Source organism: Hyperolius riggenbachi, chromosome 11, assembly GCF_040937935.1.
Source record: "Hyperolius riggenbachi isolate aHypRig1 chromosome 11, aHypRig1.pri, whole genome shotgun sequence".
NCBI lineage: Eukaryota > Metazoa > Chordata > Amphibia > Anura > Hyperoliidae > Hyperolius > Hyperolius riggenbachi.
The window spans coordinates 82,726,765-82,743,801 of record NC_090656.1 but is presented as its reverse complement, the minus strand read 5'-3'; the positions used below and the strand labels follow the sequence as shown (position 1 = coordinate 82,743,801).

General features: G+C 46.4%; 1 protein-coding gene across 2 annotated transcripts in view; it reads right to left on the bottom strand.

The window, feature by feature from the left end:
- The window catches only part of SPTBN2 (spectrin beta, non-erythrocytic 2), a 322,588-nt gene extending 305,957 nt beyond the window's left edge, over positions 1-16,631 (bottom strand). For both annotated transcript variants that reach the window (XM_068260592.1, XM_068260590.1), the window contains exon 1: positions 16,434-16,631. The gene's annotated coding sequence lies outside the window, so the exon portion shown is untranslated. The remainder of the gene's footprint in view (positions 1-16,433) is intronic.
- Between the last annotated feature and the right edge of the window lie 406 nt (positions 16,632-17,037).

Sequence of the window (17,037 nt, the reverse complement as noted above, 5' to 3'; positions counted from 1 at the left end):
CTAACCTCTGGTACAAACTAAACATGTCCAAGGGTATGTGAATTTCTAATTGGAAATAATCACTCCCATCTCAACAGCAAGTTCCAGGAAGACCAGGAAGCTATCGGCGTAGAATACATGCACAACTCCAGAGTAATCACAGGTAGTTCATGTAGTAATATGCTAGTAAAAATACTATAAGGTCTCATGCCAAACTACAGGATGGTTTAGGAAAGACTGGCCCAGCTGCCTGTCATGAGCACAAGGCTACAGGCCAGCCGGTCCACATGAGCCTCTTATCCTATCCCTGCTGTGAGTCCTTCCTGGCTTTATTGAAGCCGTTGTCACCTGCATTTATGAGATCGTTACCCATACAGCAGCAAATGCAGGAAACACAGACTTCAATAAAGCCAGGGAGGACACACAGCAGAGCGAGAGTAAGAAGCTCATGAGGAGCAGCTGGCCTGTATACTCACACACGTGACAGGCACCTGGGTCGGTCTTTCATGCTCCACCCTGTATAACCACAGATGGCATCCTGTTAGTACAGTAACACAAGGCAGAACAAGGTTTCTGAGTTTTTCGGCAATTAACACATCAATGCACAGAAACAGGGCCGGATTTCTGAGAGGACCACAAAAGCTCGGGCCTTGGGCTGCAGCAGCCCATGGGGGCATCGAGACATGAAAAAGATTAAGCTGGACCATGGAAGATGAGGCTGAAAATTGAAAAGGAAAGCTGCAAATGGGTAACAACACATAGAAGAGGGGAGCTGCTGCAAAAGAGAGCTATACATGAAAGAGAGAGGCTGCTGTGCATGGGTGTTACATATCGGTAAGGGACTGAACATGGAAGAGGAGCAACAGGAAAGTTGACCAAGGGGCGCTAAGAGTAAAAATCTGTCCTAGCACAGAAGTGGACGGAAATGCGTTAAACGGTGTGTTTAGAAAACACAACGCACCACAACACATATAACAGGGATTGGTCTGAAAGAAAAGCACGGACTCCGGCAATCCACAAGAACTCTTTTTGCATTGAAGCCACAAAGAGACAGGTACAGAAGAACGCCCCATACTGTTTACAGCTGTTTCACGTGAGTTTCACGCCTCTTCAGGACACGTGGGACATAACGGGGATGTCAGACATTGTTTTCTATGTATTCTTTCAGGTTAGGAAATGAAAACAATATAAAAACTGCACCACAACACATTCAGATGGGATGATACATGTATATTTTATTTAAAGGGAAAGAGGAAATGCATTTTTAAACAGATTCACTATGTACTAATAAAATGAGGTGACAATTGGAATAGGCAGCTGAGACAGTCACACTGCTTCCTGTTTGTATGTATAAGTCCCTATTCCCCTGCGTGACGCTCGACCAGTCGCTAGGCAATCATGTGGGTGGTTTGGTGGTGGCTCAGAAGTACCATATAACAGTCAGGAGCTGTGGTGGTAAGGGACTTCATATTAGATAAATGATAATGGCCAGCTATTTTATTTTAATTAGTTTAAAGCGGCTATACACCAAATGATAATGCAAATAAGAGGTTTTTTTTTACCAGTTAACCACTTAACGACCAGCCAACGCCGATAGGCGGCGGCTGGTCATTTGTGGATTTCCATAAACGTTCCATGTCAGTTCACGGCGGGGGGTTCCATGTCAGTTCACGGCGGGGGGCTCCGTGAACAGCCTGCAAGCCTCTGATCGCGGCTCGCAGGCGAAATGTAAACACCTGGGGAAGAAATCCCCGGTGTTTACGACGCCGTAAAGGAAATCGGCGATCCCCAGCCTCTGATTGGCCGGGGATTGCCGGCATCTGATAGGCTGAAGCCTATCTGAGGCGGTACAGGACGGATCGCTGTCCTGTACCGCCCATAGTGAGGAGGGGAGGGAGGGAAGGAGAGGGAGGGCATAATAGCGCTGCAGAGGGGGGCTTTGAGGAGCCCCCCCGCTACACACAACAAGCCGGTGGCGATCAGACCCCCCCAGCAGGACATCCCCCTAGGGGGAAAAAAAGGAGGGAAGTCTGATCGCCCTGCCTGAAAGCTGAAGAGCCCACATAGCACAGATCATTAAGAAATAAGCTGGTCCTTAAGTGGTTAAATAAGATGCCATTTTTGATCACACATTTTTTTTGTCTCACACATAAGTGCTGTATTTTATAGCCAAACACAGGAACACGATCTTATTTCTTGAGCTACTTACCTGCCCACTGGACAATGATTCAGCAGCGAGCAAAAGAATGTTCCTTCATTGATCTGTCTACTGCGCACTGAAAGCTGATAGCTTGCTACGGTTATGACAGCTTCAACAACATTGTGTTTTGCAGAGCTTTACTTGAACAAGCTTGACGGCGTGCAGCGTTTAGCTGCAGAGGAATTATGGGAATCTCAAGGCACCATGGTGATAAAAGTGCTGGGATTGTTATGTGTTACAGAAAACATCTTTAAGTGGAAAAAGTAAGTTTTCAGTGCCCTGACATTTACTAAGGCTTAGAGATATGCCCTGCTTCAAATGGACCCAAATTTTATTCTGCATTGATGATTTTACCTCTTTTTTATTAAGTTTCAGGTGTTGTCAGATGACCCTACACTGACTGACAAGTTCTTCTCTCAGGTGCTACAGCAGATGCTGGAGAAGTGGGAAAGTCTCTAGAAAGGGAGTTCTCAAAGGTGCCCTGAGGTCTCACCAGTGGTGTATATTTTGGGGACTTCCTCTGCAGAACATAAGTGGGTAATCACTAGGAAAATGAATTAGAAAGATATTCCTGTGCTATAATACAAAGATCCAGAAAACAAGCAACGATGGTTTTGGTGAAGGTTGGGGGAGAGTTCTCCACCATGAATACAGCAGTCCCCGTGGATGGCTTCCAGAGCAAAGGACCTGCTACAGACATGCAGCAATCTAGGAGAAATACCCTTTTCCAGTGACCAGAGATGCCTTTTCATGCCTTGGTCACATGGTAGATCTCGGCCGAGGCGTGTTTGCTCTGATGAAATTGTATGGTGGCCCTGATGCTTCCAAAAGCTAAACTATGAGGATAATTTCACTACTTGTCCATAACCCTATACTAACTGTAACCTTATCCTCACACTGATGCTAATCCACTCTGACTTTTCTGACCCCCAAAATAATGATGCTTGTAGTATCAGCTACAAACCCACCAAAGTTTCTTTTTTTTCTGGTAATACAGTCATCATAAAATCTACAAATTTGCAGCTGCATTGTTGCCTTGACCCCTAAACTAGCATGCACCAAACATACAGCAATACTGAAAAAAAACATAAAAATTATCAGAATAGCTGGAATACAGGAGGTATCAATTAAGTCTGTTTATTCCAATTATGTATTCTTCCCCAAAACAATTCCATGCTGCCAGCTGCCGAACAGAGAGCAAAGTTCAGTGCCACTTTAATATAAAAAATGTGTATTTTTCAAATGCATTAGGGTATGGAAGCTTTTATTTAGCATTATTTTAGAAAGATTACATTTATTAAGTGTGAGAACGCTCAACACAGCCTTGTAGTCAATTTTGCTAGAATCAGTTTTTTTCTGAGCTTTTTAAAGCAGACCTGAATTGTGTCAGCATTTTTCTTCTCGGGAGATGATTATTATAGTGTACTTATTTAGCAGTGACATCTTCCACAGCGCTTTGCTATACGTAGTCATGTCACTAACTGTCCTTCACAGAAGCTCACAATTCAATCACTACCATAGTTATATGTTCCTATTGTCTGCCAGAGGTGTTGCTAGCCCCAAAAATCAGTGGCACATGCCTCAGATTTATTCTGGGGTGCCCCAGATGTCCCCCAGGCAGAGGAGAGCCACAACAGCACCCAGCATGGCACCACACAGTACCCAGCATGCCCCACAGAGGCACCACAGCACCCAGCATGGCACTACAGAGTACCCAGGAGGCACCACAGCACCCAGCATGGCACTACATAGCACCCAGCATGGCATTACAGTATCCAACAAGCTCCACAGAGGCACCACAGCCCCCAGCATGGCACCACAGCAATGGAAGGTATGCTGGGGGCTATTGTGCCACTATGTGGGCATGCTGGGTGCTGTGGTGCCATGCTGGGTGCTATGATACCAATATGGGGGCATGCAGGGAGCTGTGGTTCTTCTATGGAGGCATGCTGGAAGTTATGGTGCCTCAATGGGATCATGAGAGGGGGTCCACTAGAAGGTCAAGAAATGCTATGAAGGGACTGCCAGACAACCTGGCAACAAGCTAGCCCACGCAACATAAAGCCACACCAGCCAGCAGAGAAGCCAGGTAACTCTATTTATGTGATATGCTGCATTTTTGTTTCGCATTAATAGACAGGAGGGCTTCAGCCAACATTTTGCTGGGCAGGCTTACTTAGACCGCTGTTAAGTTCATGTAAATTTGGCTCCACCCATGACCACACCCATATTCAGGGCCGTGCAGAGGATTCTCAAGAGGGGGTGCTCAAATTTTAAAAAGGGGCCCTAATCGATAAATCGTGCTAAATTGTGTATGTAATACCCCTTCTCCAGAAAGCACTAGGCAGTCTTAACCCCCCCCCCACCACCACCACCACCACCACCACCACCACCACCACCAACACACACACACACACACACACACACACACACACACACACACACACACACACACACACACACACACACACACACACACACACACACACACACACACACACACACACACACACACACACACACACACACACACACACACACACACACACACACACACACACACACACACACACACACACACCTTTATAGAAGTATCAGGCAGACTTTGTGTCTTCTTCCAACCAACTTCTTTGGTGCCACCGCCCTCAAATCAGCAGTCATAGGTGCGCACTATTAGAGTGGGCACAGTGGAGCCTGATGTAGGCATGGATTCACCTTTCATTACTGGGACCTCTGTCCCTCTAGATCAGTGCTGTCCAACTTCATGGGCATGGAGGGCCATTTTTTTTTCAGCCCCCATGGTGGAGGGCCGAAGGTTCTTGCTAGAGGAGAGGCAGCGGCAGCAGGGGGACATAGGAGGGGCCAGCGGCGACACCGGAGAGGCCAGCGGGGACACAGTAAGAGGGAGCAGGCATGGCGCCCATAGCGCAAGCCATGCCTGCATCCCAGGGAGACGAGCGGGCCGCAGCAGGTGGCCTGGCGGGCCGGATGCGGCCCGCGGGCCGCCAGTTGGACAGCACTGCTCTAGATCAGCACCCAAGCTTCTTTTCAGGCAAAGAAGCAGTGGTTGCCAATATGCAGTGGTTGCTAAGCATTAGTAGATGCAAAACTGCAGTAAGTGCCAAGGTGCAGTGGGTGCACAGATGCAGTGGGTGGTAAGACGCAAAGGTCCAGTTTGTGCTAATTTGCAGTGGGTGCCGATGTGTCAAAGTACAGTCCGTGTCAAGCTGCTGTGGGTACCAAGGTCCAGTTTGTATTGGGTGTTTATTTGCAGTGGATGCTATGCTATATTGGGTGCTGAATGAGTAGCAGAAGGCGATAAACAATAGTGGGTGCCATGTGAGTGCTAATTGATACAGGGAGCCATGTGAGTGTTGGACATGAGTGTAGGTAGTGCCATGTGTGGTCTGGATGTGTGCCATGGGAGAGTACTGAGTCTCATATGGGTTCAGACCAAGGGTGGGTACTGGTTGCTATTTGAGTGCTGGCCATGGATGGGTACTAGGTGCATATAATGGCTTTGGAACTTTGTGCTGTGTGAGTACTGTGCCATGTGGGTGTTAATTATGGGGGTTATAGGGTGTCATGTGGGTCTTAGGTGCAAATATTGAGTGCCAAGTGGGTACTGGGAGCAAGTACATGGTAACATCTGGGTAATGGGTGCTGGCTAGTGGGGTATTTGTTGTCATGTGGGTGCTAAATGCAGAAGCTGGGTGCCATGTGGGATCTGGGTGCTGGCACAGGGTGTCATGTGCATTCTGGCTGTATGGGTTGGTGTCAAGCATCATGTAGGTGTTGATTGCAGTTACTCAAGCCCTTGTGAGTTCTGGGTGCAAGTACTGGATGTCATATGTGAGTGTTTGGTGTTTGTGCTGGGCACCAAGTGGAGGCTTAGTGCAACTGGAACTACTGCAGATGAAACATGTGGGTGTTGGGTGCAGGTACATTGGTGCGAATACTTGGTGCATTGCCTGCACTAGGTGCTAGCTATGGGTGGGCATTGTGTGTCATGTGGATTCTGAGTGCAGGTACTTTGGGTGCTAGTACTGGTTTATGTGAGTTCAGATAATGTGCAAGTACTGTGCCAAGTGGGTGTGAGTACTGGGTGCCAGCTATAGGGTGAATGATGCAAGTACTAAGTGCCATATGGAGGTCGGATATAAGTATTGGGTGAAAGTTGCTTGGTGCAAGTACTGGGTGCTTGCTATAGTGGGGGTTACTGGTTGAGTGTAATGTGGGTGCTGAATATTGGTGGGATTGCGGTGGGTGCAGGGAGTGGGCGGTCACTGTGGGTACTGCTATGAATAGCATAGTTGCTGCTAGGAGAGGTAGAGGTCAGTGTGGTTGCTGGGGGAGGTAGAGGTCAGTGTGGGTGCTGGTGGAAGGGTAGGTCACTGTGGGTTCTGTGGAAGGAAGAGGTCAGTATGAGTGCTGGAGGAAGGGGAGGTCACTGTGGGTGCTGGGAGAGGTCATTGTAGTTATTGGAGGAGGGAGTAGTTGTGGATGCTGTGTGTTGGGAGAGATCAGTGTGGGCGCTGCTTTTGGGATGGGAGGTCCCTGTAAGTGCTGCAGGGGACAGGAGGGTAGCCTCTGGGGGAGGGAAAGACCACTGTGGGTGCTGGGGGAAGGATAGGTCAGTGTGGGTGCTGGGGTAGGCAGGATCACTGCTAGAGCTGGGGAGGGAGAGGTGATTGTGGGTGGTAGGTGAAGGGAGAGGTCACTGTGGGAGGGAGAGGTCACTGTGGGTGCTAGGTGGAGGGAGAGGTCACTGTGGGAGGGAGAGGTCACTGTGGGTGCTGGGGGAGGGAGAGATCACTGTGGGTGCTAGGTGGATGGAGAGGTCACTGTGGGTGCTAGGTGGATGGAGAGGTCACTGTGGGAGGGAGTGGTCACTGTGGGTGCTGGTGGAGGGAGAGGTCACTGTGGGTGCTAGGTGGATGGAGAGGTCACTGTGGGTGCTGGTGGAGGGAGAGGTCACTGTGGGTGCTAGACGCAGGGAGAGGTCACTGTGGGTGCTAGGTGGAGGCAGCGGTCACTGTGGGTGCTGGTGGAGGGAGAGGTCACTGTGGGTGCTAGGCGCAGGGAGAGGTCAATGTGGGTGCTAGGTGGAGGGAGAGGTCACTGTGGGAGGGAGAGGTCACTGTGGGTGCTAGGTGGAGGGAGAGGTCACTGTGGGTGCTAGGTGGAGGGAGAGGTCACTGTGGGTGCTAGGTGGAGGGAGAGGTCACTGTGGGAGGGAGAGGTCACTGTGGGAGGGAGAGGTCACTGTGGGTGCTGGTGGAGGGAGAGGTCACTGTGGGTGCTAGGTGCAGGGAGAGGTCACTGTGGGTGCTAGGTGGAGGAAGAGGTCACTGTGGGTGCTAGGTGGAGGGAGAGGTCACTGTGGGAGGGATAGGTCACTGAGGGTGCTGGGGGAGGGAGAGGTCACTGTGGGTGCTAGGTGGAAGGAGAGGTCACTGTGGGTGCTAGGTGGATGGAGAGGTCACTGTGGGAGGGAGTGGTCACTGTGGGTGCTGGTGGAGGGAGAGGTCACTGTGGGTGCTAGGTGGATGGAGAGGTCACTGTGGGTGCTGGTGGAGGGAGAGGTCACTGTGGGTGCTAGGCGCAGGGAGAGGTCACTGTGGGTGCTAGGTGGAGGCAGAGGTCACTGTGGGTGCTGGTGGAGGGAGAGGTCACTGTGGGTGCTAGGCGCAGGGAGAGGTCACTGTGGGTGCTAGGCGGAGGGAGAGGTCACTGTGGGAGGGAGAGGTCACTGTGGGTGCTGGTGGAGGGAGAGGTCACTGTGGGTGCTAGGTGGAGGTAGAGGTCACTGTGGGTGCTAGGTGGAGGGAGAGGTCACTGTGGGTGCTGGGGAAGGAAATGTCACTGTGGGTGCTAGGTGGAGGGAGAGGTCACTGTGGCAGGGAGAGGTCACTGTGGGAGGGAGAGGTCACTGTGGGTGCTGGTGGAGGGAGAGGTCACTGTGGGTGCTAGGTGCAGGGAGAGGTCACTGTGGGTGCTAGGTGGAGGGAGAGGTCACTGTGGGTGCTAGGTGGAGGCAGAGGTCACTGTGGGTGCTGGTGGAGGGAGAGGTCACTGTGGGTGCTAGGCGCAGGGAGAGGTCACTGTGGGTGCTAGGCGGAGGGAGAGGTCACTGTGGGAGGGAGAGGTCACTGTGGGTGCTGGTGGAGGGAGAGGTCACTGTGGGTGCTAGGTGGAGGGAGAGGTCACTGTGGGTGCTAGGTGGAGGGAGAGGTCACTGTGGGTGCTGGGGAAGGAAATGTCACTGTGGGTGCTAGGTGGAGGGAGAGGTCACTGTGGCAGGGAGAGGTCACTGTGGGAGGGAGAGGTCACTGTGGGTGCTGGTGGAGGGAGAGGTCACTGTGGGTGCTAGGTGCAGGGAGAGGTCACTGTGGGTGCTAGGTGGAGGGAGAGGTCACTGTGGGTGCTAGGTCGAGGGAGAGGTCACTGTGGGTGCTAGGTGGAGGGAGAGGTCACTGTGGGTGCTAGGTGGAGGGAGAGGTCACTGTGGGTGCTAGGTGGAGGGAGAGGTCACTGTGGGTGCTGGGGAAGGAGATGTCACTGTGGGTGCTAGGTGGAGGGAGAGGTCACTGTGGCAGGGAGAGGTCACTGTGGGAGGGAGAGGTCACTGTGGGTGCTAGGTGCAGGGAGAGGTCACTGTGGGTGCTAGGTGGAGGGAGAGGTCACTGTGGGTGCTAGGTGGAGGGAGAGGTCACTGTGGGTGCTAGGTGGAGGGAGAGGTCACTGTGGGTGCTAGGTGGAGGGAGAGGTCATTGTGGGTGCTAGGTGGATGGAGAGGTCACTGTGGGTGCTGGGTGGATGGAGAGGTCCCTGTGGGTGAGGAAGAAGTCACTATGGGTGCTTGGGGAGGTAGAGGTCAGTATGGGTCCTAGGTGGAGGGTGAGGTCAGCATGCCACACTAGGATTCCTATCCAGACCTCTTCACCTGAAAGTGCCCCAGGAGGAGGCGGAGCTTCTCGCGGGTGGGCGGGGCTTACCGCGGTAGGGGGCGGGGCTTATTTTGCGCGATCAGAGGGGCCTTTTTTTACTGATTTTAAAAGGGGGGGGGTGCCTGGGCACCCAGAGCACCCCCCTCTGCACGTGCCTGCCCATATTCTTGTGCTTGGCCACACCCATCTTTCGGCTGGAGTACCCAAAAGTGCCCCGGATCTCTTAAGATCCTAGGAACGCCCCTGTTGTCTGCCAGGACCAATTTGAGGGGCAGTTAAGATATCTATGTTAAATCTCGTACACACAGCAACTTTTCCACATGACCAATCCGATGACATGACCGACCGCTCGATCAAGTGATTGCGTGAATTGTATTTTCTGCACACCAACCAGCAGAATGAACAACTCATTTGCATACTGCGCACACAAATAAACGATATGGCCGCATTCAAAACAAGTACAAGTCGTTCACATGACGTACCCACGTGGCCAACTGCACGATATCAGTCCCACAGTTGTGTGAGTTTAACTGCCTGTTGGATCGGGCAAACTGCATGTCATCAGTCGCTCGTCTAGTTGCTTGTCACACTTTCACACGTCCAACTATGATCCAACAGCCCAAGTCTGGACAATAGTTGGGCGGAAAAATAGCACGTGTGTATGAGCCTTTAGGGATGGCAATGCCTAGAAGAACTCATGGAGAAGCATGTGATCAATTTGATCATCTCATAGATTTGTAAGGTTCTGATTTGCTGTGATGACTTCCTGGTTTAACACATGATCATGACCAGCTAATCAGAACCTTACAAACCTATCAGCTGATCAAACTGATCACATGATTCTCCATGAGTTCTCCTAAGCATTGCTATCGCTAATATTTATGTTTTTGGAATTTGGGTTGAAAACAAGGGAGAACATCTAAACTACATGCAAATAAATGTAGACCAGGAACCCCATCAGAGAAAAGTGAGAGTGTGATCCACTTACACTGCCATACCGACCAGTGGATAATACTATCCATTATCAGTACTACAATCATTTCATGTTTCTCTTCTGTGACCAAAAAACCTATGATCACCTAGCAATATTTTATTACATCTAGACATGATATTTAGGGAGCCAATGGAATACCACAAGAAGATTTCCATTAATTATTTCATGGAAGCATCCCTCAAGTTGTATCAGTTATTGCAGTTCATTTTCAAACAACAAACTACTTATAATCAACTTTGAAAGATCACTTAAATGTGCATTTTCTGCCCATGAAAATTAAGTTTGTCTTGTCTTCAGTTCAAAAGCAAACCTAAACTTTATTTTGAGTTTGAAAGTAAAAAATGTGAGTTTAATATCAATGTCTCAGCAGAATGGTTCAACATTCTTTTGACATTCGACAGCTATAGTCTTGAACAACTGACCTACTCCCTACACTCACAAGTTATTCTCTGCCAGGCAAGAGTTTTATGGCTTGTAGATTGTTACCAGTGAAAATTACGCAGTAGTCCACTCAAGTCTTATGACAAAATGTAATTAGCATAACTGAAATCGTAGCCCTTTTGTCCCGTTTTCCATTTCCATGAGATGCGAATTTGTGTGGATTTGCTGCACACAAATTTGCATTGCAATGCATTTCAATGGGCCTGTTTCAATTATTTTGGGTTCCCAGAGTCGGAGTCAGTGGTTTCATAAACCTATGCCTTATAACCTATGCCAGTTGCCTAGTTGCCATGCTGAGTTTTTGGCTTTAGTTGATTTTGAGTCACATACCTGCAATAAGCATGCGACCAGTGGAGTCAGACCAAAACATCTGATGCATATGCTCATTCTGGGTCAGTGACTTAAAGTATAAGGGCCCAAATATGCGACCCGAATCCGCGACAAATTGGCAGCTTTTACCCGCAGGCGGGCTGGGCGGGGAAAGACTTTCCATTGTTTGCCATCCGAATCGTACTGCGTTGTGAGTCGGCATGGCATGCTGCAGATTTCTGCAGCACACACCTGAGTCCCTAGTCGGGCAAGGAATAGCTAATGGTGGCCACTAATGATCCAATCTTTTTCATCCAATCTTACCAAATCTATGTAGTATAAGGGTAAACTGAATGAATATACTGAATGGATACTTCAGGCAGTTACCTTATATTACATAGAAATGATAAGATTGGATGAAAAAGATTGGATCATTAGTGGCTACCTTAAGCGATCTGGATACGGGCGCGCAACACTTCAAGTGCCTGCAAGACGCACACCGTCTAGTGGAAATACAGTACATTAAAAATGTTAATCCTATTAAATTCCAGTAACACTTTGTCAAATCTTCTGAGTGTTACATAAAGCTCTTTCCCAATACGCATGTAGCTGGTTGTGCCCAGAGCAATACATTATTATTGAAAAATCAAGAAAACTTAAAATAAAAATTATCTTTTCATAACTGAATTTTTACAGAACAATAATAATAATAATAATAATAATAATAATATGAGTGAGCAGGTAGTGAAGAGCCTGCGCACATACCTCTTGGGGGATAAGATACTGGTGCATGGCAGGGTGCGGCAATCCACTAAAATCAGTAAAGTAAAACCTATACTCAGGATTATTCAAAATGCAGCAAAAACTTTATTCCATGTGAGAAAAACAGGCCAATGTTTCTGAGTCACTAGGACCCATATTTAAAAGGCATGAAACAGTGGACAAATGACAAAAATATGAGGCCTAACCAATTCCCTTTCTGTTCCTCTGTGGTTGCAAGTAGAGTATTTTGAAACATTCTGGCCCTTATCCAATTTGCTTTTTCTCCTAAGTTTTCTCAACTGTTTAAAGTAACTTTTCAGTACTTTGCAATAATAAAAGTACCAAAATATGGGTGAAAAATAACAGTTAATTTGTGAACTCCTTGCAGCACACTTGGGCTAAGTTTATGCATGTTGTTTTATTAGCATGAGGAATTGCTAATGTGCATGCTTTCACACGTTACCCAGAAATGCACTGTAGGTGTGTTAGGGTAATGTGGTCCATTACAATGCAGACCATGGTATGTGCATCAAGTTTACACACCGAATAGGGTGAACTCACTCTAACTTAGGGAATGTGGCAAGAGAAAGGACTACAGGAGTGCTGGGAAATGTAACTTTATCTAAGAAGGAAAAAGGGGATTTCTACCAGAAAACTCTAGAACACAGTTCTAGAACACATCAACAGACATATACGTGCTCCAAGTCTGTGCTGCTGTCTTCAAAGACACAATTGTATTGACCTGAAGAAGTGGGTGAATCCCGCAAACCACACTGTCTTTTATTGGTGTTCAATAAACATTTCTTAACCTGCATAATGAGGTAAGACTGTTTTTTTATCCCATATATATGCTGTCCTGAGTGACATCATCCCCTACTAGGAGTTCCCTCTGTGATAATAATCCTTCCAGGGGTCTTTTTGGTATTTTGCTTGGAGTTTGACCCACCAATTCCAAAAGAAGACCTCATATCTGCATGGAGATGGAGTTCTCCACATGCTCGATACTGAGTTGCCTTTTAGCAACCCACGTTTGTAAGTAGTATTTGCTTGATGTGTTGTTTCTCTATATTTAGAAATACTACACCATATTGGTGCTATTGGCGTTCTTTGTTTCCCCCTTTTTCTTTCCAGTCCCCGGAGTTCAACACCAGATATTGATCCACAGCATACACTACATCTACAACATAGGCTGAAAAGACAGTTTTCCCGAGAAGATATATTAAAAAAAAAGCTATACAAAGTTGTTGTTTTTTACTTTAATACATTTTCACACTTTTCCAAATTCCTATAGAGTGGAAAAGCTATATAGAAGAAGACTTCCTGTCTCTATTTCAGGCCTGGTTTATACTGACAGCAGGAAAAACATGCTGGGTGATAACAAAGTCCTTGGAGTTCATTAGAATTGCATGTTTCCTATTCCATCAGTCTGTCAGAGCAGCAAGTTTTTTCACATCCTTACAATGAGATAAAATTATTTTCTTAAATAAGAACCAGGGATGTAACTACAGGGGAGCAGCCCGTGTGACTGCAGTGGGGAAAACCACTAACCTTTCCTCCCGCCTATACTCCAGATCAGGTGTTTTTGTGGCTATACTTGTTATGGGTGGAAAGATCCGGATGACCACACTTGTTTTATGGCCCATGTAAGATGGACCCCCAGGCTGTGAGGGTCACCAAGGGGAGGCAAGGAAGGTGTTATGAACATTAGGGGGCCCCGTCAAAGTTTTACTGGGGCCCCCAAGATTTGTAGCTGCACCGTTGATAAGAACTGCTGTTTGCGGTAAATGGCATAACTTTGAAGGCATCAGTAATAGTTTACAATACTTATGTGACTCTACGGTGAGTGTGTGTAGCTAGTTTTATGTTCAATTAGCGTTAATGCAGACCGCATGCTCTGTATGTCCTCATGCAGACTGAGACACCGACTATGCAAACACACATCCAAGTTATTCAATGACTGACTATTAATCATCCCAATGCATAAGAATCTGCTACAATGAATCAGACGTAGAAATAACTGTGGTCACATGTAAGTGCCAATTCCTAGAAAGACTTCTTTCCAGACACGTACTTCTTCTATAAGCCTGCTACTGTATAATGATTCAAAATATTTTTAGATTTTTAGCTGTAAAACATTTTCCTTCATTGATTCCAGAGCACATTCATTCCATCAGCAGCAGCAACAGCAGCAGACCAATCAGCTTTCTTCTGGTCCAACTTCAACACATGACCACATCCTGGATCTGAAATGAAGCCCTGGAAAGTATAATCTAATGTCACCTGGAATTCTGCTCAGAAGAGCTCAGCTTTTGTACATTTTCCAGAATTAAACTTCTGACCTGATTAAGCTGATAGCTTATGCATATTCAATGCAAACTTGAAGCGAAAACAAACTGATGAGATAATGAATTGTTTGTGTAGTACAGCCAAGAAATAGAACATTAGTAGCAAAGAAAATAGTCTCATATTCAGTGGCGTAGCTAAGGAGCTGTGGGCCCCCGATGCAAGTTTTACAATGGGGCCCCCCAAGCACTCTATACATAACAATTGATACGGCGCACCAAACCCTGCCAATGGCAACTACAGTGTCAGAGGTGCAAGAAGGGAATGGGGAGCACTTGGTTAATGATTCCCACTATTAAAAGTATCTATAGAAGTGATTATTATGAGCACAGGACCAATAGAGAGCTAATACTAAAGTTGAATGAGAGCCTCGAGGGGCCTCTCTGGCCCAAGGGCCCAGATGTGGTCACTACCAGTAGCGTCACTATGGGGGTGCGGTAGGTGCGGACCGCACCAGGTGTCACTAGCAGAGGGAGGTGACGGCAAGCTACATGCTAAGGGAGAGTGGAGTAGGCTATGTAAATATAGACCAGGTTAGTGCCTGCTGTACTTCTCTCTCCTGCTCTTCTCCCTTCTGGCTGCTCCTTGTTGAGCTGATAACAGAGTTCAAAGGCCACCAGAGCCACATGGTGATCATTTTAACACCCCCCTATAACAAGCAACGTTACTGCATAGTGAGGTTGGAGGTTCATGGGGTAAGAGGGGGTGACACCATGAGTTTCCGCACCGGGTGACACCAACCCTAGTTGCGCCTCTGGTCGCTACCTCTGCTCCCCCTATTGCTACGCCCCTTCTCATATTGTTTTCCAGTACAGAAAGAGTTAAGAAACTTCAGTTGTTATCTATGCAAAAGAACTTCTTTGAGCTATTTGACCTAACTCCTATTTTCTGAAGCACTTAACAGCCAAGAGAGACAGTCTCAAGACAGCTTGAGATAAGGTTTTACTGCAGGAAAGTTCAAAGGGTCATTAGCTCTGTTCTGTTTTATAGTGTGGTTTCTAAACTGCAAGTATGACAGAATGAAGCAATGTTATAAATAAAAGCTATATAACTGAAAATAAAAAAAATATGAGACTCTTTTCCTTGCTACTAATGTTATATTCATTATTCGTACTATACATACAATTCATTATATCATTTTTATTATATCATTTTTTTTCTCTTCAGGTTTGCTTCAAATGTGTATTCACATGTATTTTCAAACATGCATATTGTGACAGCATCCCACAGCTAATGCCAAAAGAAAAGGAAAACGGGCTGTATTCACATTATTTAGGTTTCTAAGATCATCTGTTACCAGCAAGAATGACTTAAATCTTTGATGGATGTATTAGCATAAAACCACCCAGGCAGAATTAACTAAATACGATTAAATGCAGCATTTTAAACCCCACTTTGATGCTTCTGGGGTCCTGAACCAGCTGCGTCTCCCCCTCCCACTCCAGAATAATTGGATTAATATTACATAGATCAGTTGTCCCATATTGTTGTAACTTTAACCACACATCACTTAGGCTTTGCCTCCTGCCTCAAGTTCTCATTCAGTCCACTGCTCCACATCCATGGAACAGATGCTAAAATCCATGCATTCTTTCCTGCACATAGGATAACGGCCCATACATCATGTGTCATGCAAACGGCACAGGGAGGAACATCTGGTCTAATCCCATCTATTATTACTGTATTCTTATGTAGAGGGCTGTGTTCTTATAGTATTTCTCTATGTACAATACTGGCTTCATATCTCAAGTTGTTTTATTTAATTAGGAAACTAAAAAGAACCAAAACTATTCAGCAACTAGTCCTATTAAGTTATATGAAATACATTTGTGTGTGTGTATTGTGTGCGTGTGTGTGTGTGTGTATATGTATATATATATATATATATATATATATATATATATATATATATATATATACTGTACGTCACCATTGCTTCTAAGTTGCTCTGTTCATTTAGGAGATGTGCCTAGTGCTTTGGAGTTCTTGCAATTGCATCTTGGCCTACGATACAGTAATCACTTTAAAAAATATATACCATACCTATTACAACAACCATACAGTGCCTAACAACAGACGCATTGCAATACTGTGACCAGGAACATGGGTCAGTGGGATGTAAATAATAGCCTGTTTGACAGCAAAACATGGACCAGAGAGCAGCAGGACACAATGTGGCGAATTCCTAATCCCAAATAAACCCTATTGTTTTTTCATAAATAATACATGAGTGCACACACACAAAAGCAGTTCTGCTGCCCAGTGTAGGCTGTCAACAGCATCAACCTGTATCTACCTGTTTAGGACCACAGGCTGCAGGCTCAAGCAACTGACAAAATAGTATTTTGATGGCACAGAAGCATAGAAAGCCCACACAGGCGGGCAAGGCCACCGGCTCATATATATATTTATATTTTTTATCGACGGATGGCTGGAATAATAAAGCTAAACATACCTTCTGTATGTAGAAAGAAAGGGCCTCTGTGGTTAAATAAAGAAAAGATGGCTTGCAAAGCGATGCATCCTATAGGCACGGCGTTTCATTATCAGGATTAGCAAAATGATAACACAAAAAAAAGAGAAAAGAATAGGCTTTTAAATGTGCAGACAGAGCTGCTTATGAACCCGGTACAGAGGCAAGGGAGAGGGAGGGATTGAATGAATCAGATGTCATAGCTTCTGTAGAGAAAGGATGGAGGGGGGAGGGCCACTGTGTTGTGGATGGAGGGGGAGAGGGAGGGAGCAAGGGAGGGAGAGAAATGGATAGAAAAAGGGATGTAAAGGAACAAATGAGGGAGCAAGCAGAATAGGAATCAATGTGAGATGCTGTTGATACATTGTTGATACATACTGCTTATTTTCTTTGTAGAGAAATAACACAGTAAATATACTGTATTTAGACCTGTAAATAGCTACCTTTTCTCACAGTTTGCTATTTGCTTTCACAACCATGTTTTTTTTTTAGCACTATGGCTTCAATTCACTAAGCTTTATCAAACACTTTATCAAATGTTTGAATTTTGAATTCACTAAGTTGTAGATTTTTTGAATGTTTTATC